Source organism: Megascapheus bottae, chromosome 9, assembly GCF_031878675.1.
Source record: "Megascapheus bottae isolate mThoBot1 chromosome 9, mThoBot2.hap1, whole genome shotgun sequence".
Classification (NCBI taxonomy): Eukaryota; Metazoa; Chordata; class Mammalia; order Rodentia; family Geomyidae; genus Megascapheus; species Megascapheus bottae.
In genome coordinates, this window is record NC_143517.1 from 37,299,940 (window position 1) to 37,312,026 (window position 12,087).

Genomic DNA, 12,087 nt, shown 5'->3' on the forward strand with positions numbered 1-12,087 from the left:
CTACCGCCCTTCCCTTGAGCCAAGTCCCACTTCCCACTTCTAGAGGTCAATTGGCGGTAAGAGTCTCTCATTCTTTAGTGTCCACCTGGCTTTGAACCTTGAACCTCAGATCTCAGCCTCCTGAGTAGCTAGGATTACAGGCGTGAGCCACCACGCCTGGCTAACGCTTCAGTGTTCTACAACCTATAAAACACTTACTTACATGTTCAACAGGTTTTATTCACCCCTCACAACAACCTTAGAAAGTGGAAGAGGCAGGGCCGGGAGTTTGGCTTAGTGGTAGAGTGCTTGCCTAGCATGCACAAAGACCGGGGTTCTCCTCCATACCACATACACAGAAAAAAAAGCCAGAAGTGGTGCTGAGGCTCAAGTGGTAGAGCTCTAGCCTTGAGAAAGTCCAAGGACAGTGCTCAGGCCCTGAGCTCAAACCCAGGACTGGCCAAAAAAAAAAAAGTGAAAGAGGCAGTTATTATATTATTTACATTTTACAGATGATAAAACCACAGCTCAAAGAAATCAAATGACATAACTAGAATTCATATGGTTTAATATTTAGGGGAAAAATAACCATGATTGACACTGAATTGTGTTTATCATGTGGTAACAGTGATCCATATAGTCTACAGTTGAATTTATTTTATGCTTCACTTAGTCCTTAGAATAACCCTGGAAGGGCAGAGCCATTTCACCATTTTGTAGATGTAAAAACTCAAGCACAGGCGAGCAGATTGTCTCAGCTAAGGTGTAGTGCAAGAAGGATTCAAACCCAGATGGTCTGCTTTTTTACTATGGAAGCACAGGGGTTTGAACTCAGGGCCTCACACTGGTTTGGCAGACATTCTACCATGTGAGCCACCTTGCCAGGTGCTTTCTAAACCACCTAATCGGTCCCTGAAGCTCATTTCTAACTAAACAAGGGTGTTTTCTACATTGTGTGGTCCTGGGCTTAAGGTATCAATGCTGATTTTTCCAGCACCGGCTACTGGCGATAGCCACTCCCCATTCCTCCTCAGAAGTCACTTCCAGTTCCAATTTCCAAAGCCCACAGAAGAATAAAGTGATGCTGATTCAAAGTTCCATTTAAAGAAGTATTTTTTTTGTTTTTTGCCTGTCCTGGGGTTTGAACTCAGGGCCTGAGCACTGACCTTGGGCTTTCCTCAAGGCTAGTGCTCTACCACTTGAGTCATAGCACCAATTCTGACTTTTCTCTGTATGTGGTACCAAGGAATCGAACCCAGGTCTTTGTGCACGCTAGGCAAGCACTCCATCACTAGGCCAAACTCCCGGTCCAAGGAGTATTTTTATTATTTTTAAGACGTTACACAAGGGAGTTGCCATCCACCAAGGCAGTTTATGACCACAGTATGTCTGGATCAATGTCTCTGCTTTCAACATCTTACCCACCCTTCCGAACCTACCCTTCCATCACTTTTCTTAAGTTTTAGGTTATGCATTGAAGTATTTTTTTTGCAATTTAACAGAGGAGTTTAGGTTTACAATGCATCGTAATCTGTGCCATTCCCTCAATATCTTCACCCCACTTTGATCCACTCCTTCCCTTATTTTTCTCAATTCTGTGCTTGTGACTGGGTGGTTAAGGCATTAGACTTGAAATTTCTAATTTTAAGCACTGTCCTTTTCCATCAAATGTTAAGTTCCACTCAAAGAACTTGAAGTTGCTTAAGGTTCAAGGTGTATTTGTTTCTCTTTTGCTCTTTTTCTCTCCTCTCTTCCTCATTTTCTTTTATTTTTATTTTTGCCAGTCCTGGGCTTGAGCTCAGGGCCTGAGCACTGTCCTTGGACTTTCTCAAGGCTAGAGCTCTACCACTTGAGCCTCAGCACCACTTCTGGTTTTTTTCTGTGTATGTGGTACCGAGGAATCAAACCTGGGTCTTCATGCATGCTAGGCAAGCACTTTAGCCACTAGGCCAAACTCCTGGCCTCTTCCTCATTTTCTGACACATTCATTTTCTCTCATTATCAATTTCCATGATGTAAACACTCTCTCCATGGCATATTTCTAGCTACCAACCTGATACTCAGCACCTTGTAAGACTACTATAAATTTAACAATCAATTCTAATTCTAAGTGTTTAGTATATAATACACATAAATTCCTTTACAATCCTGTAAAGAAATTTTGATGAAGTAACCCTATTTTACAGATGAAGAAACAACTGAGGCACAAAGGTTAAATAACTTGCCTATACTCCGTTACCCTGGCACGATAAGGATTTGGACAAGACTGCACAGCTCTTTTCTGCTGCACTATTCTGCTAGCTGACAAACACTGGCTTGACCTTGTAGTTTCATCTTTAGTTTTGGTGAAAGGAGAAGGAGAAGGAGGAGGAGGAGGAGGAGAAAGAGGAGGAGGAGGAGGAGGAGGAGGAGGAGGAGGAGGAGGAGGAGAAAAGAAAATGAGGGGGAGGAGGAGATGGAGAAGAAGAAAAGGAAGAGGAAGAAGAAAGAAGAAAACGGGAGAAGAAATGGGAAAGAAAAGGAGTTAGAAGAGGCAAAGGAGGAGGAGGAAAAGAGGAAGAACAAGAGAAGGAAGAGGAGGAGGAGGAGGAGGAGGAGGAGGAGGAGGAGGAGGAGAAGGAGGAGGAGGAGGAGGAAAAATTATTTCCAAAGTTCCCTTCCTGGTTGCCCAGTTTATCAACTCTCCATCACATCTTGCATGTTACCAGAAAACCACACTTTTTAAGGTAAAGGGCTGCTCAAATACCTTGCAGTGGTGTGCTGCTACATAGAGGATAAAACACATACTTCTCATCCTGGTATGCACGTCCTCTGTGGTCAGTTCCAAAAACTTTCTTGTCCTCTTTACAGCTCCCCTGGAAGTTCTGTCTGCTTCAGTTACACCAAATTCATTATGATTTCTCAAACAGGCATGTGCTCTCTTATTCCATCCAACACTAATCTCTCCATCTGTCAAAGTCCTACCATCTTTCATGGCCCTGTGCAAATGTCACTTTCTCTGTAAAGTCTTCCCACATTCCCCCAGTTAAAATAAATTTATCTTCTGCTTCACTGCTGTTCCACTGTATTTGACTTGTAATGCCTTTATTATAGCACTTAAGACAATCTGTTTTTGATTATGGTTATATTCTACAGTGAAAGATATGTCTATCTCTCTCTCTGTAGAAAGAATCTTTGAAGGCCTGAACCATGATAGATCCTTCTTTATATCTCTTCTACAGAGTCCTGGACAGTGTCTGTTTTGTAGCAGGAGTTGTGTAAATATGTAAATATTATTCTTGAATGGTAATCCATGGAAATCTGAGCTTGGTATAAACCAGTTTCTACCCACCTTTTGGTCACTCCTTGAGGACATGAGGGCTCATTTCTTCAGTTGCAACTAGGGGAAGCAACTAGAATAACAGGACACCTGTGTGTGGCCACAAGGGGGCGCATTTAAGGTAGATCCAGAATTGATAGGAGGAAATCAGTTCTGGGGTCTTGATCTGGTCTTATCCGCCTCCACTTTTCTGGGATGGCAATGCGGCTTTCATGGCAAACTTCATTTTGGTCATAGGAACAGCCACCTCCTAGAAGGAAGATGAGGTTTTCTGTCCCATGGGTCCTAAAGCCCAGAACATCTATTCCCTTCCTACTCTCAAGTCTACACCTCTTTCTTTGTCTCTGTCTCATTTTACAGCCTTCAAAGAGACAACAGGCCTTCCACTCCTAAGGTGGCGGCCTGGAAAGGGAAAATTCTGTATCCTACCTTCATAGCAAAGTAATTGGAGGGGAGGGAATGCTTTAAAGAATTCTCAGGATGATCAAAGATTACTGGAAGTTTCTTGATACAGGAGAACAATGAAAACAAGGCCTTCCACATTGTCTGTGTGTACATCGATCCAACCTGTAGCCAACATCTTCCTGCATTAATATAGAATAGGATACCTCAACAGTGTGGCTACTGGATTTGGGGGCCAGGTAATTCTTAGGTGTAAGGGCCATCTTGCATCCCCCCTAAATATCCAGTATATTAATGAGCATTGCTGACCTCTACATAACAATAGTATCTCCTCCCTTAGTTCTGATCATGGAAAGTATCACCATTTATTGCCAAATACCTCCTGTGTGACAAAAATCTGCCCTGGCTGAGAACCACTGGCATATAATCATTGACAGGTAAGTGACAGAAAGAAGGGCTGAGGTTTATTTAGCACCTGCCCTCCACTTAGTAGCCTCCTCTCCATTACATGCTGCCTTTGAGGTTTATGTGTGGCTTTTTCTGTGTATGTGGTACTAAGGAATCAAACCCAGGGATTCCTGCATGCTAGGCAAACACTCTACCCCTAAGCCATATAGCTCAGTCCGGACTGTCTCCAGGAAGGAAGTCAAGGCCAGCATCTGTGATGTGGGTAGCAATTTAAACAGAATGCTTGGCTCCAGTAGGAGCTGCTTCTTTGGAAGTTTCTTGCCTCTGAACTGTGGCATGCAATACGCAATAAGTAAGCAAATAAATAAATAATACATAGGATACTAGGTCAATATCAATCTTCTTTTTCTAATTAGCCTGCATTTGTTTGCAGAGAACAGTTTTAGAGTTTTGAGATTTTATTGCAGGGAATTTTGCCTTCACTTCAAATAACAACAAAAAAAAATCATGAAATAGACACCTTGGTTTTCAACCAATGATAAAACGCTCTAAAGGTGTGTGTTTGTGTGTGTGTCTATGTACAAAAAATGTCATGTTTCTATCTTCCTTCAACTATATATGTACATACTTTTAAATCTAGATTCTTCTTTTCCATTTTGAAAGCCTTGCTATATGATTTGACATGAAAATAAAATATCATCAGCGAATGTCAGAAATGACTACAGGTTTCAGAAAGTTTCTAAGAACTTGCTTTTTAATGTAAAATGGAGCAGTGCAAGTTTGCATTATATTAATATCCAGAATTTTTCCTAATGAAGTTTTTTTCCTTGGTGTTAAATGCCCTAAAGTACCACATGTTTCTACCTAAAAAGCCATGTAAAAATCTACATTAATAAATGAACTCAAAGCAAAGCTTCCCCCAAGACAACTCTAACTAAATCTCTTTATGGGCTTGCCAACAATTTCAAGACTGTTTTAAGGGGGAAAAAAAGTATGTTCCTGTCTTCATAGAGCACAGCCGTTACTCCCTCCTACCTCTCCCCTACTCCCAGAGCCAGCCATTTCTCCAGAGCCCTGCAAGAGAGGTTATTCAGATCTTGACAAGTAGGTCACAGGAAAGGCAGAGCCATCTGGAAGCACACACACACACACACACACACACACACACACACACACACACACACACCTTCATACACATGCACTCAGATATCCCCATCTGCTAATGTTACTAGATACTATGCTTCCCTCTCTACTCCATGCCACTCCATACCCTGCCCTCCCTGATCCATTTAGATTGGGCAGAAGGGACCCCAGGGCCCTGTAACCTTAAAAGGAAAATCCCTGAGAGACTGGCCTAGAGGTCTTTGGGCATGTTTTCAGATTTTCCGTTTCACAGTGTGTTAGAAAGAGAAGAACACAGCCCATGGTCAACATTCATCACCCCTATTCATTATTCTCATCATTGCTCATTGGTTTACTACTGAATGGTGGATGCTTTGCAAGTGGATTGGATTTTGTTGGTCACATCGTCCTTAGCATATTGTGAAGTTTATCTATCTCTTTTCAGTCTATACAGAGAGATTCATATGATTGCTTTCAAATTCCAGTTTGGCCACATACTGCTCTGAGGTAATGATAAATGTTTGCCCAGAAAGGTTCTGATCACACCACAAGAGCGTATTGCAGGATAGGGTGTCATAGTAAATCCACTGGAAAGAGACTGGAGATGTTTGCTGTCTTTTTCAGAAATTTCTACAGTAAAGACAGCTTATTTCTTAGGTATCCAAGTGTTTTTTATAATCTGATAACAACAGTGAAAAGAGTTTTAAAAGACAACAAAATCTTGTTTCACTTGCAGGCACTCTGTATCATTAGTAGAATTAGAATTTTTTGCAACTAAAATATAAAAATAAGAAGCAAATGAATGGAAAAGACAAAAAGCTGCTACAAGTAACTACTATATGATAGAAACTTTTAAGTGATGATCACTTTCCCCATTCACATGAGGAATAAGAGAAGGGCGTCCCCTCTCTATTCCTGTTCAAGTGCTGGAATTCCTACACACAGCAAGAAGGCAAGAGATAGAAATTAAAAGGATCTAAGGAGTCAAATTCTTTGTATACTATTCTTAAAGGACCCTAAAAGTTTTACCTCAAGACTAGATCTGATAGACACCTCTGGCATTATAGCAATATATGAAATCAATATACAAAAAAGTAGCTTTTGTGTACACTGATAATGAACCAGCTGAAAAAGAAATTAGGAGAATAGTTCTAGTTGCCATAGCTGAAAACACATCGTAGGACTAAACTTAAGAAAGGAGGTGAAAAATGCAAACCCTTAAAGGAGGAAACTGAGAAAAACACTAGAACATGTACAGACTTCTCATAGTCACAGATTGGCAAGATTACTATTATTACAGTTGTTATATTACCTAAAGCAATCTATAGATTCAGTATCCTCCCCATCAAAATCCCAATACCATTCATAACAGAAATAGAAATAAAAAAGTCCATTTTAAAACTCATATGCTAGCATAACAGAACCCAAATAGCCAAAGCAATCTTGAGGAAAATAGAAAAAAAAAAGCAATAATGGAGGTATCACGATACTCCATATAAAATTATACTACCGAGTCTTAGTAATAAAACTACCTGATACTAGCACAAAAATGAAGAGATCAGTATAAAAATGAAGATGTGAAGAGCAGCAGAAAGGATAGAGGACTGGGAAATAAGTCCACACAGCTATGGCCATCTTATTTTTGATGAAGAATCCCTAGCCTTACATTTGCGATCACCTCTTTAGCAAACAGTGCTGGGAAAACTGAATATCCCCGTGGAAAACTAGGTCCCTGTTTCTCACCCTGTACTAATGACAATCCAAGTGGACTGGGGGTCTTAACGTAAGACTTGAAACACTGAAACAACTGTAAGGAAGAGCAAGAAAAACACTGAAAGAAGTCGACAGAGGCAACTCCTTCTTGGCTCCATCTCTTCCTACCAAGGCAGGAAGAGCAAGGATTGACTGACAAAAGGACTGAATCAACCCAAACAGCTTCTGCATAGCACAGGAAACATTCAGTAGACTGCAAAGATATTCTACTGGGATAGGAGAGAAGCTTTGCTAGGTGTGTACACTTGTTCAGAAGCAGCCCACAAAAAGCTAAACTCCCAAAGAACTAACAACTCACATGCACTGAAGAGACAATTCTTGAAAGAAATAAAAAAGGCAGTAAATACATGAAAAATGCTCTTACATTCCTGGCCCCAAAGAAAGCACAAATCAAAACAACATTAACATTTCATCTAACTCCAAGCAGAATGGCCCATCAAGAAATGCCAACGAGAATGCATGGGGGAAAGAACAGTGGAATGTTCCTCAAGAAACTAAAGCCAGAACTATCATCCTATTCAGTGATTGTACTCCCAAGCACGTATCTAATGAGTGTGAACCAGCAGGCAGTGGAGACACTTACACATTCATGTTCATTGCAGCATCATTCTTAACAGCCACGCTAGGAAAACAGTATGCTGTATATGCACAATGGAATATTATTCAGCCGTAAAAAAGAATGAACTTATGCTGCATACAGAGAAATGAGTGAGACGAAAATCAGATGTGAAGTGAAACAATTCAGTAGGGCAAAGGTCACGTGTGTGACCTGACAAAGAACTGAGATCTAAAAGATAAACAATTAAATAGATACGTATATAATTGTGTGTGTGAGAGAGACAGAGACTATTTAAGTAGATTAAAAAGGGATGAAGTCTTGAAGATAGGAAAAATGCAGTGAATGAAGACAGATACAAGAAACTCACTGAAAGCTGCTGAAGGAAACGGTAAGGGGAGAAGAAAGTGAGAGAAAAGGAGGGGTCAATTTGATTGATTAATGGATTAACAATTAATACACAATTTAAACATGAAAGGCAGGAATGTGGAACAGGTTCTGTTTCAAATAAAGGTACGAGTTGGAGCCCGGAGATGAAGGAAGATGAATGTGGTAAAGCTGAGGCCATTGAATTTCTCTGAGCTGCACCAAATATTCCCTTATTTTTGCATACTTCCTAAGTTACTATGAAGACTATAAAGCCCATGCTAGCTGCTTAGTAAGGGCTGATTTTTCTAGTTCTTCTTTCAGAATAGCAGTGACCAGCTACTGGAAGTCAAGATCTCTGCACCAGCTCCACCCCCTGTCCAGCACATGACCTAACATGTTATAGTAGGTCAACATGACTGTGAAACAATACCACATACCCACCAGTCCTTACAGGACATAGTAATGATCTCAGAAGAAATACTGGCCAAATTTGTGGTGACATCTGTTGATTGGGTGCTAAATTTCTTCTTCTTCTTCCTCCTAGCTTAAACTCAGGCCTGAGCACTGTCCTTGGGCTTTCTCAAAGCTAGCACTTCTACCACTTGAGCCACAGCACCCATTCCTGCTTTTTCTATGTGTGTGGTCCTGGGTCTTCATGCATGCTAGGCAAGCACTCTACCACTAGGCCAAACTCCCAGCTCTAAATTTCTTCTTTTATACCCTTCTCCTGCTGTTACAGCTTTTTTCCCCTTCTGATTATTAGAAGCATTTATTTTTGAGAAATGCTAGCTCATTCTTAAAGAGTTAACGACCAAAAGATAACACCATTAACTCCTCAGAGTTCTGCAAATGTAGCAAGGGATTGCTTAAAAATTTGCTTTGGGATGCAGGTAAATGTTGAGACACTGGATTACTGTAGGGTATAATATTTCTTCCCACTTGGAAGTAGAAAGAAGTGAGTTCTAATAAATTCTCTCTCACCCTATCATTTGGAAGTTTTTTGTTTTTTTGTTGTTGTTTTTTGTGGGTCATGGGGCTTGATCTCAGCCTGGGCGCTGTCCCTGAGCTCTTCAGCTCAAGGCTACCGCCCTACCCTTGAGCCAAGTCCCACTTCCCATTTTCTAGAGGTTAATTGGAGATAACACTCTCAGGTTCTTTTGTGCCTGGGCTGGCTTTTGAACCTTGATCCTCAGATCTCACTCTCCTGAGTAGCTAGGATTAAAGGTGTGAGCCACCTTGCGGCTAAGTTTTTTTTTTTTAAACTTGGGGTATATTTAAAACATTTTCACTATTCTCCCCTAGAAAATTGTGGGTAGCTATGACCAAAGAGACTCAGAACTGTAGATAGTTGTCATAGAGATGAAATTCCAAGTTTGAGAGAAAGAAAGTCCTAGCAATTCCAATGCATCATAGAAGAAAGGAACTGGCCAAAGCAGGAGCTCAGCACCCCTGGAAATGTGCACACAGAGACTGAGTCATCAAACAGTGGAGCTGTGCAAGAAACCCTCACCCTGAGTGTGCAGCTGGATAAATGTGCCTTTGTCAAAAAGCAAAGTTTTAGGCCTTGTGCTTGTAAAGTTCTGATTCCTGGCCTATGTGTCTGTTCAAGGTAGACGAATTCCCACGTTTTGGTCTGTGATTCAGCTGAAGTGGCTATCTGCACAGACGATACCCAGCCTGGAAAATGACTTTCAATCAAGTATTCTTTATGGCCTTGCCTCATAGCTATTCTCCTACCTACCTTGTCTTTTTTTTCCCTTTTTTTTTTTCTTGTCTCTCTGGTTTTCATCTATACGAAAAGGTGCTGACCCCTGACTCTTGTTGACTCTGGTTGCTGCACAGGTCTTCACTTTGGCTAGTCTGCTTGGTGTCTGAATTTCTCCTTTGCCTTGATCTTAATTTATACTCATAACTACCTGAAAATTCACTAAGATATTTCTGTAACTCAACTCTGAGTTTGGTACATTTAAAATCTGTTTTCTACTCACAGACACACTTTGGGTTAGTTTCTTCATTCCTCTAAGCAATGTTTTATTCAATTATATGGAATAATTACAAAACCGTAACATGAAATATTCGTTCAGTTTGTGCCCAATAGATGTCAGCACAATAAACAATAATGATTTAACTTCAGTCTGCACCCTCAAATCCTATTTTCAGTAAAACCAAAGCAGTTGACTTGAAACCAAATTCCTAACTCTCTCAATACTCTGTCACATTAAGTACTATCTCAAAAGAAATGGAGTTTTCATTTTTGTGCAAGATATAGCCCAATAGTGTGGCTGTGTTCCAGTTATTAAGGTATAAACATAAGTTGAGTCCTACCTGTTCATTGAGTGGTATTATAAAATGGAGAACACAGTTTTCCCCAAAACATGTTTTCTTGTGACTATAACCAAGTTGGACCTCAGAATTCAAAAAAGTTTTCAAGTAAAAAGGGGAAAAAGTGAGATGCCATCTATATTCAAAACAGTTGTCGCAATCACACACTGTTTGCAGAGTTACAGCAGGGACCAGAAGCCTCGCCATCCTCTCCATCTGTTGAGGTACAGTGCTTTAGAATGAATGTGTGACTAACTCCATGAATTTGGGTTTAGAAGTGCATCCAGCGAAGTGAGATCATTTGTCAGTGTTGCAAAATCACTGCTCACTACTATGTTTAGCGTTATTATTCCATCTCAAGACAGCCAACTTAAAGAGAACCAGATATCATACGGGTCCAGACAAGAGGGCTGTGGAAATCCTTCTGAAGAAATAGGCACAGTGCATTCTTATTAGCCATTGGCTATTTCCTGAAGATGTTCATCAAATCTACCATTCACCAGATGCCGGGAAGCAAGAGTTGAACCAAACCTAACTACAAATCAATATTCAAACAGAATGAAACTCAAATGTTAATGTTTCATTAAACCATGAACTGAACCAAGTTTCCCAAGGGAAGAAAAAAAAGTACTAAAGCAGTTTGATTTGAAGCCAAAACTTATGTTTTATGAAACTATTGAACTGGAACAAGATCAGATCAAAATATTCCCTGAACTGAATTTCAACTAAACAACTAAATTTTTATTTCTTTTAAATTGAATCCCTGGCTACAAATAAGGTTTACTTTAGTGCATGTGATTTTTAATTCAATATATGTATACAGTTTCTCTTGGGCAATTATTTTCTCAGTATCAAGTTTTTTTTTTCTTTCTACAAAGGAAATAATCTCTACCTATTCAGTACATTCCTTGAGGAGATGAAATGAAATAACCAAGCACTTGCTGTCATTATTGTAAAATTGTCATCATTGTTATCATCATCTGATGATGATATATATTGTATCCAGCATAAAAGGGGTCAAATTTATATTTTAAGTCCTCCACTATGTTCATTGGCCACCAGAGGGCAGCAAAAAGGTAGAAAACCTTTCTGGACCAGAGGATAGAAGCCGCCCTACTTGTCATGACAAATACTGAATGAAGGCTTGCTATGGGCCAAACACATTCTAATCACCTTGCTTGGACTAAAATACTTAAATTTTAAATGAACATAATTGAGTAGACTCTTTCATTACTATTATTATTGACACAAAGAAGAAGAAACAGGCAAAAAGAAGAGAAGAAATCTATCCTTCACGCAACTGGCAGATGGCAGAGCCAGGATTTGAACCCTGCGCAATTTACCTACAGAACCTCCTCCTTTCAATCTCCCACTGTCTTCTTCCATCTGAGATTCATTTTGGAGGCTGTTAACCTGTGAGAAGTTTCGATCTTGGCTTCATAAGCATGGGTGGAACTTCAACCCAAAGTGACCTTAATGAAGTCTGTCCAGGTTTAGAATAAAGGGAGTCAAAATCTGGACCAAATGAGTGTGATGACATGAAGAGGAGTGTCAATAGTAGGATAAATTGAGACACAAGCATTAACCAAGTAAACTAGGAGAAGGTTCAGAGATGGACTGCAGGGATACATGTAAAAAAATGATCTGGACAGTTGCCCATGACAAAACAATATCTATCAAACATGGTGACTGAGTCCAACTGGCCTGTCCTTCTGATGTTGCAGTATGTCTTCATCTTTAAAGAGCCAACCTCGGGAGCTACCTCCATTCCATCTCCAAGTAATTTCCATTTTATGTTTGCTTATTTTTGGAAGTGGAAAAAAAAAAACCCAAACAA